Consider the following 8,768-nt stretch of genomic DNA (forward strand, 5'->3'; position numbering starts at 1 on the left):
CCTCCCCTCCATGTCCAGTAGGGTGTCGAAATCGGCCTCTTGCAGGACACCCCGCGGCGGCCGGTATGCCGCCACGAAGGTGATCTTGTCGACGGACGTGTTGACGGTCACGCCGGTGGCTTCAATGTGCTCGAGTTGTGGGAGTTGCACGGGGTAGTGCCGCAAGGACGACCTGAGATACGCCGCCGTTCCGCCGCCGTGGGTCGGCCGGTCGGTGCGGTAGCAGCTGTAATTTGCGACCCTGACGTGCACACCGGGTTTTAGGAATGTTTCACAGACGAGGCAGATGTCTACTGCCTCGTTGTGTAGAAATTCCCTAAATTCACCCTGCTGCGGTACAAGACTGTTTGCGTTGAAAACGCAAATAGTCAGGCCATGGGTATGGTCGTTATCCATGACTGGGGGGCTGGGCGATGGCCTGGAGGGCCGTCGCAGCTGCGGAGACTAGCTTGGGCAGTTGTATCATTATTCCGTTTAATGTTTGGAGTAGCGTCTGCAGATCCTCGGTGATAGCGCTCGCGGCCGCAGGGGCGGGTGGCGCTGGGGCTGTACTAGGCTGGCACTGTTTTGCGACGGGTGTCTGCGCAGCAGGGGCAGCCTGTCCATTTTCGGCGCGGGTCGGGGGGGGCGGTGGGGGCAGCCCAGCAGCACTGGGTTCCGGCTGTGGGATGGTAGGTGGTTGCAGGTTGCGGATGGGTAGGCGGCGTTCACCGCGAGGCGGGGCCTGCTGTTCAGCAGCCCGTCTCCCGGCAACGGACGCAAAACTGACTCCTGGCTGCACTTTTTTGGCAGCCTTGCCACGCTTGCGGGGTTTGAAAGCGTTACAGCCCCTGTAGCTGGCAACATGCGGTTCACTGCAGTTGCAGCATTTGGGCTGTTCGTCGCGCTTTTTTACGCGATCACGGCTTTGGTGTGCACCTGCGCACTTCACGCAACGCGCGGGCATGGTGCAGTTGTGTGCAACATGGTCTAGGCCTTGGCAAGAGTAGCACTGAAGCCTCTTGCCTTTGGCCTTGAGTAGTTCGACTGAAACGTCGATGTCCGCGACTTTGTCTAGTTGGAAAATTTTCCTGTTGTCCTCGTTGTCCACTAGGACGACAAGGAACAACGGCATCTTTTTGTGCGTGCGCGGCGATGTCATTAATTCTACCGTGCGCGCGGAAAAACCCGACTCCGCGAGTTCGTGTTTAAGGTGGGTGGGGTCCATCTTGATTGGCAGGTGACGTATAACCACCTTTAGTAGCTTCAGGGACTCGGTGTTGTGGGTATAGCAATGGAGTCCCTGACCCCTAACAAAGTCCATGAGCTTTTTGTGCTCGTCAATGGATGTTGGGAACACCTTATAGACGTCATTCGCTTGGACTTTGAATGACTTTATTTCCGCCACTCCTTTAATCATGCGGCGGAAGTCCATGAATTCATCGTCCCACTTCATGACTACTGGAGGGGGGCGAGTCTGTTTACGTGCTGGGGCGGCGGGTTCCGCTTCCATGACATCTTCGGTTGCCTCTGCAAACCGATTTGATGTGGCTGGAGGTGGGGGGAGCACCTTTTCAAGCCTTCTGGGCTTGGCAGTGTGCCGCCGGTTTGGTACGGTAAAGCCGTCTTCCTCGGCTGCAGGGGGCGCTGTGGGGGCGTCTGCAGCAGCAGCCTTCTTTTTTGTTTGGCGCCCTTCAGGCGCGGTTGCTGTGGATTGTTCCTCAGAGTCAGAGGTGGCCGGTCGTTTCCGTGATGCCTGTTGCACTTCCATCGACATCTCTACCGATATAAGTGTCCCCAGGTTGGCTTCGGGAATTTCTAGAAGAACTGGCGTTGTTGGGTGCCGTGAAGGGTTTGGGTGGTCGCTGTCAGTCAGTCCCTGCACGGCGAGGACTGGCGCACTAGCGGCTTCTTCACTGGTGTTGTCCGATGGGGCGATCAGCAGCGCACTGGCTTCTTGAGTAGCCAAGTCTGGTGACGCAACACCACTCGGGGCCGCCTCCGCCGGAGCAGCAACATCTTGAGTTGCTACACCCGGCAGGGCTCCCGGCGGAACAGTCACCTCTTCTATGGCCGAGCGCGGCAGTTCACTCAGCAGCATGGAACACTCTGTTTGCGGCTGTTGTGCCTGGGCGGCGGCTAAGTCGTGGCGTAAGAAAAGTTTGTACGCCTTTTCCGCGGCCTCTTTTTCTGCGGGTGTTTCTGGCTTTGCGATGCGATTCATAATCACAAACAGTTCAACGGCAGAGATGGGGCGGTAGCCTGAGGGGGTGCAAGAAGCGCCGGCCGTGGACGTGGTATCGCTGGAGGGGGGTAGTGTGGCGAAAGTTGCCGCCGATAGAGCGCGATCTGTCGGGGCAGAATCCCCCATGGCGGTTAAGCAGCTATTTTTCGGGTCCATGGGGCACCTGTAATTGAGAAAGAGAAGGTGGAGATTTCTAACTCTAGTGATCGCGGACTGGTCCCACGTGAAGGGGGTCCTGGATCACGGCGTGCCCTAACGTTCCCTAGGCGTGACGCAAATCGATTCCTGAATCGATTTGTGCCACAGCCAGTAGCAGACAACACGACAATTTTGCCGCTGACCGACCCGCGTGCGAGTAGTCAGCAGGAGAGACAAGCTTTTGCTTTTGCCACGCGGACGCCGTTGACCAGCGCACCTTAACAAAGGAGCGCAGACAAAGACGCGCGAGAACAATAGCGCGAGCGAGACGATAGCAGCTGCGTTGAGCCAGAGCGTCCTGTCGCTACGACGGCTCAGCGCAGACTGGTGGGGGTGGTGCGAGCTCTATATAGGATGGGGCCCCTCCACGCCCGCACCAACGTGGTGACCAACACAAAAGTTTTACTGTCACCTCCGTAAGCATGTTAGTTTGAATCAGGCGTCACAGGATGCAGGCTGTGATGTTATCCATGCGTCTGGGTAAGACTACTCATTAACATGGTCCATCAGGAGATAGTAGTGGTCGAAAACGATCGAAGGGTAGCGGTTTTAAGAGCAGAGGAAAAAAAGTGCCAAGGCCAGCGCCAAGGGAAAAAAACCTCTGCGACAGTAGGACGGGTGGTAAGGGCAGTAGCGGCTTGCTAGCTGCGACAGAGCATGCAAGGTGAGGGGTGGTTAGCGTGAGGTATCGTGCAACGTTACCTATGTACTGCGTGGTCGTTAGCTGGATCGGGCCGGTGCTGCGGCTGGGCTGGCTTGTGGTCTCCTCGGCCGGCCGCAGTGGCTTCCTCCCTGTAACATAAAAAGTTCGGCGCGGCAACGCATGCGCTGCTGTTAGGCCCTCTGCTGCGCCTTGTCGTCAGTGACTTGGTGCAGCTTCATCAGGCTGGCGCAGAACGACGGCGATCGGCTGCAGCGTCCTCCTCTACTGCACGGCGCAGCCCTTCTGCAGTGCAACTGTGAGCTGCTCCGCTCTTCCAGTGATCTGCGCCGCTTCAGCGTCGGAGATATGCACGCCTTCCGCTCGCGCTTGCGCAATGAGGGCTGCCTTCCTCTCTTCTCGGTCCCTTGAGGGGTCGTATCCCGCAGCGGGCGGCGTCGCCACCGGCTCCTCTGGGGCGGCGGTTGTCTTCCCTGCGCCTCTCACCTGCGGTGCTGCTGGAACAAAAGCAGGGATAGGGGCGCGAACTTCCTTCTGCGAGGTCGCAGGAGTGTTCGCGGGTACGACTGCACTGAGGCCTTGGGCGAAAACTGCTCGCAGTTGCCTCAAGGCCTCTTCCTTCTCTGCAGCCACGGCGGCTGCGAAGGCAGCCCTCTCCGCCGCCATAACGGCTTTGAGGGCTGCTGTGGCCTCCTTCACGGCGGTGCCGAGTTCGAGGTCACATCTCTTCGCAGGAAGGCGAGCTGCGTCCTGGCTGCCCGTTTCCGAGCGGCCGTCCCTGCCCCTGGCAGGAGGATCTGCTGCTGCGCCGTCCCTCAGCTGCGCCGGGCTGTTCTGCGCCCTACGCCGTTTCCGACGTCGTCTTCTCTTCTGCTGCTGCGTCGGTGCGGCCGCGGCCGCCTCGCCGCCCCCGGCACGGCTGCGGCTTGAGAAAGCCGCACAGCCGCGCCAGCTGGCGACGTGCGGGCCGCCACACCGGACACATGTCGGCAGAGCGTTGCTGCCGCGGTCGCAGGCGCGGCTGTCGTGCTCACCTGAGCACTTGACGCACCGCGCCGCGTTGCGGCAATACTTCGCTACATGGCCCTCGCCCTGGCACCTGAAGCACTGGGGCTGAGGATCCATGGCGGTCGGGAGAGCCTCCGTCGTAACCGGGAAGCCCAGCAACTTCCGCAAGTCGAAGATGTCACTCCCGCCGTCGACCGTTTGCACGGTCACGGCATAGAGCGGCGCCCTCTTCTTGTTGGTTCGGTTGTGCAACCTTGCGGCTGCACTACCAAACCCGGCTCGCAGCAGCCCTTCCCGGACCGCTGCCTCGTCACAGCACCAAGGCAACCCCCTGAGGAGTGCCTTAGTCGTCTTCACCCTTCCTACGGAAGGTGCCTTCTCTCGCGCCGGCGGCGCGTCGACGATGTGGTCGGCCACTGCGACCTTGATCGCCCTGTGGTCGGCCACGTTTGCGGCTCGAACGCAGATCAGCGAGTCTGTATCGACAGACTCGTAGACCACCTCGTTCCGAGCGCAGCTCGTCATGGTGTCGAACAGCGCTGTCCACCCGCCTTTGCACTTGACATACAAAGGGGGGACAGGCCGCGACTCGTCTTCTCTAGAGTTCCTTGCACGGTCGGCAGACTCAGTGAGTTGCACAACCGAAGGACCCTTCGTAGCGGCAGGTTTCCCTTGCGCACGCTTCTTCCCCATACTGCGAGGCGCGGAACACGACAATTTGCACGCGTTGTCAAAACAACGCACGACAATTTGCTTTCCGCAGCGCCCACAGCACAGAAAACCTCTTCACGAGCTCTCAACGGCCGAGTAAGCGAAGCGCGCAACACCAGCGATGCGCTCACCTCGCCAGCTCAGGCCGCTCTCTTGTGTGGTGCCGGTGCGGGTGCGAGCTCTCGCGTGGATCTGCACGGAGATAACTTTGCCTCCGATGTATGATGGAGTTCGCAGCAGTTAATGCTTTGCCTCCCATGCATGCTGATGTTGCGTCTTCATATGTGGGATGTCTTCTTGGGTGTCTCCTCAGCACAGGTCTGCAGAGCTAGCTATATAGCGAGCAGGTGTGGCCAGCGGGTGGTGACGCTGCGCGGCAGTTTGCGGCCCAGCGTCCGGAGTTCGGCGTTGTGCGACCGGCCAACACGGTCGTAAAAGGTGCGGGCGGCCGTCTGGAAGAGGTCACGGAGCAGAGGCACTTCCGCGACGTCGTGAAGATGAGCGGTGGGAAAATCGTAAGGCAGGTGTAGGGCGAGCCGAAGGATGCGGTTCTGCAGTGTCTCCAGCTTCTTCAGGTTCGTGTCGGCGGCGTTCCCCCAGACGACCGCGGCGTATTGGAGTACAGGACGGAGCAGCGCCTTGTACAGGGTGATGCCCAGCCGCGGTGGTAGGTGGGAGACGGGGTTCAGCAACGGGTACAGGGTGCGGAGCCGGTTCCGCACTTTGGCCTTCACTTCGCGGATATGCGGAACCCACGTGAGTCGGCGGTCGATGGTGACGCCGAGGTAATGCGCCGTTGGGCGCCACGGGACAGGGCTTCCACCGACGGTGAGCGGTTGAAAACCTGCAGGAACAAGGCGCCTGGTGACGATCAGGAACTGGGTCTTGACACCGTTGAATTGGAGACGCCACTTGACCGCCCAGGCCGCCAGGGTGTCAACGGCGAGCTGCAGACGGCGGCGCATGACGGCGGCATTGAGGCTCCTGGTATAGAGAGCCGTGTCATCCGCGTACAGGGCGAGCCGCACACGGTCGATCTTCGGCGCAGCAGACGTGTACAGCGAGTACAGGAGTGGCCCCAAGACCGAGCCCTGTGGCACACCGGCGTTGATGCGGCGGACGGAGGACAAGCCCTGCGCGGCCCGCACATGGAAGGTCCGATCGGCAAGATAGGAAGCGATGAGACGTACGTGCGACGTCGGGACCCCAAGTTCAAACAGTTTGAACAAGAGTCCGCGGTGCCACACACTGTCGAAAGCGCGCGACACGTCCAAGAACACCGCGCCGAAGAACTCGCGCTGCTCGAGGGCGACGAACGCATCTTCCACCAGCCGAAGGAGTTGATGAACGGCCGAGTGGCCCCTGCGGAATCCGAACTGCTCTTCGGGCAGGAGGCCGTCCTCGTCGACGTGGCGCTGCAGCCGCCTGATGTACACCCTTTCAAAGACCTTGGAGACGGCCGGCAGTAAACTAATAGGTCTGTGGTTCACGGGATGCCGCAGATCCTTCCCCATCTTCGGAATCGCCACGATTTCTGCATGCTTCCAGGACTGAGGAAAACTGCAGGACCGGAGGATGACATTAAAAACGTCGGCAAGATGAGTGGCAGCCACGGGCGGCAACTTCTGAAGTAGGGCGTTAGAGACTTCGTCTGGGCCCGCAGCTTTCCTGGGGTTCAAGGCACGCAGGATGGAAGACACCTCCTCCGCCGTTGTCTCCTCAATGACGTCGTCGTCGTCGCGTGCCTCCAGGTAGCGTGGGAGCCGGTCAGCAACCAGGGCGTCGTGGACAGCGTCAGCCGGGTCTTCGATAGGCGTAAACGCGGCCTCGAAGACGTCAGCGAGGGCATCAGCCTTCGCAGATGGTTCGCAGACAGCCTGACCATGAACCAGCAGCGGAGGGATGCGTTGCGTGCGGCGTAGGAAACGCTTCGCCGTCCGCCAGGCGGAGCCGTCTTCAAGACAAAGAGTGGCGACCTTGTTGGTCCAGTCGCGGTTGCGATGGTCGTCGATGGCGGCCCTGATGTCCCGACGCATCCTGTTGAGAAGGCGCTTCGTGTTGGCATTTCTCGTCCTCTGCCACTCCCGGTAGACCCGGTTCTTCTCAGTGATGGCCGCAAGGATGTCCGGCGGCAGCTGGCGGGAGTAGTCAGGCGGAGGGCGAGGTCGGGGCGGCGTCGCTATAGCGGCAGCGTCGAGCGTCGATGCCGCGAAGTGCAGAAGCGCTTCGTCCGCTCCAGCTTCCGCAGGGGGCGGCGCGGCGGCGAGTGAGTGCGTCACGGCTTCTTGAAACCTGTCCCAGTCGATGCCAGCAAGTGAGATACCTCGCCTGGGCTGCTGAAGGGCATCTAGGTCGATGTCAAAAACCACAGGGACATGATCCGAAGACAGCGCCGTCCTCGTCGTGGCGGTGATCTGAAGAGGGATGCCCTTGACGACCGCGATGTCAATTATATCTGGGAGGCCACGGGCAGGGAAGATCGTCGGGTCGTACGGCCCCACCACAAGCGCATGGTGACGTTCCGCTACCCGGAGCAGGCAGCGGCCAGCGGCATTGGTGATCCTGGAGTTCCAGGAGACATGTTTACTGTTGAAGTCCCCGGCGACGAACACCGGCCCCCTCATGGAGAGCAGAGCACCGATGTCAGCAGGGTCCAGGGGACGAGACGGCGACCGATAGGCCGCGACGAACGTGATGGCGCCCGCCGAGGTGTGAACGACGACACCAGTGGCCTCCAGCGTTGCCAGTGGTGGAAGTTGTATCACATGGTGACGAATGCCAGTGCGGACGTAGACGGCTGTCCCTCCACCCGCCGTCAATCGATCGGTGCGATAGCTGGAGTAGTTCGCCGCCCTGACGTCAACCCCAGGCTTCAGGTGCGTTTCATTGATAAGGCAGACGTCGACGGCTTCATCTCAGAGAAATTGGCGTAGTTCGCCAGCTTGAGTGCGGACGCCGTTGGCGTTCCACGCGACGACCGTGAGCCCTCTAACGCTGCCCATGGTGTGGCTGGTGAGTGTTGACAGCGGTCGGGGCCGGAGAGGCCATCGGCACTGCAGCGGTGAGTTGCTGCGACAGGACTTCAATCAACTTCGTAGCACTGGTCACCAGGGCTGTGAGCTGCGCGACGAGGTTGGCCAGGTCGGCGGTGGAGGCAGCTGGCGCGGCCCCGGCGCTGGAGGGGGGAGGCGTGGCTGCCTCGCTGTGAGAGCCCACCTGGGGCTGCTCGACGGACGGTGCCAAGCGCTGGGCACCCACAGGGCGACGACCCCCGCGCCGGCGGTTGGCAGGGCGCGGTCCGGCTGACGACCCGGGAAAGGCAGTACCCGGTGCCGCCACCGGCAGCTGTGGCGGAGGTGTAGGAGCCTCAGGTGTCGGCACGGCCTCGGATGCGGCGGGAGCGGGAGCAACCGACGCAGCCGGGGAGGCGGAGGGCGTCCCAGACGTCGCCGCCGCGAAAGAGACGCCTGGTCGTCTCGTTGCTGGCCTCTTCTGATGTGGCGCTGGTGTTTGGCCACGTTGTCGAGCGATGGCACGCTTCCACACCTCACACCCACGATAACTGGCCACGTGAGCACCGCCGCAGAGTGCACATGTAGGCTTCTCGGTGGGCGGACGGGGGCACGCACTTCCTGCATGAGCGCCGGCACATTTAACGCATCTGTCCGGCATAGAGCAGTGGCGCGCGACGTGATTGATCCCCTGGCAGCGAAAGCACTGCACAGGGCCTCGCCGGGAGCGAAGATCCTCGGTCTGAACCGGAACGTCGGCGACCCGTGTCAATTGATAGAGTTTGCGGTTCTCCACGGTGTCAGAGCAGACGACCAGGAAGAGCGGCATATCTTCACGTGATTTTGGCGACTTCATCTTCACGACGGTCCGGATGTAGAAGCCCAGGTCAGCGAGTTCACGATGCAGGTGATCGGCTTCCATGTTGAACGGGAGGTCGCGGAAGACAATCTTCAG

This window comes from Schistocerca nitens, chromosome 9 (genome assembly GCF_023898315.1).
Source record: "Schistocerca nitens isolate TAMUIC-IGC-003100 chromosome 9, iqSchNite1.1, whole genome shotgun sequence".
NCBI classification, from domain to species: domain Eukaryota; kingdom Metazoa; phylum Arthropoda; class Insecta; order Orthoptera; family Acrididae; genus Schistocerca; species Schistocerca nitens.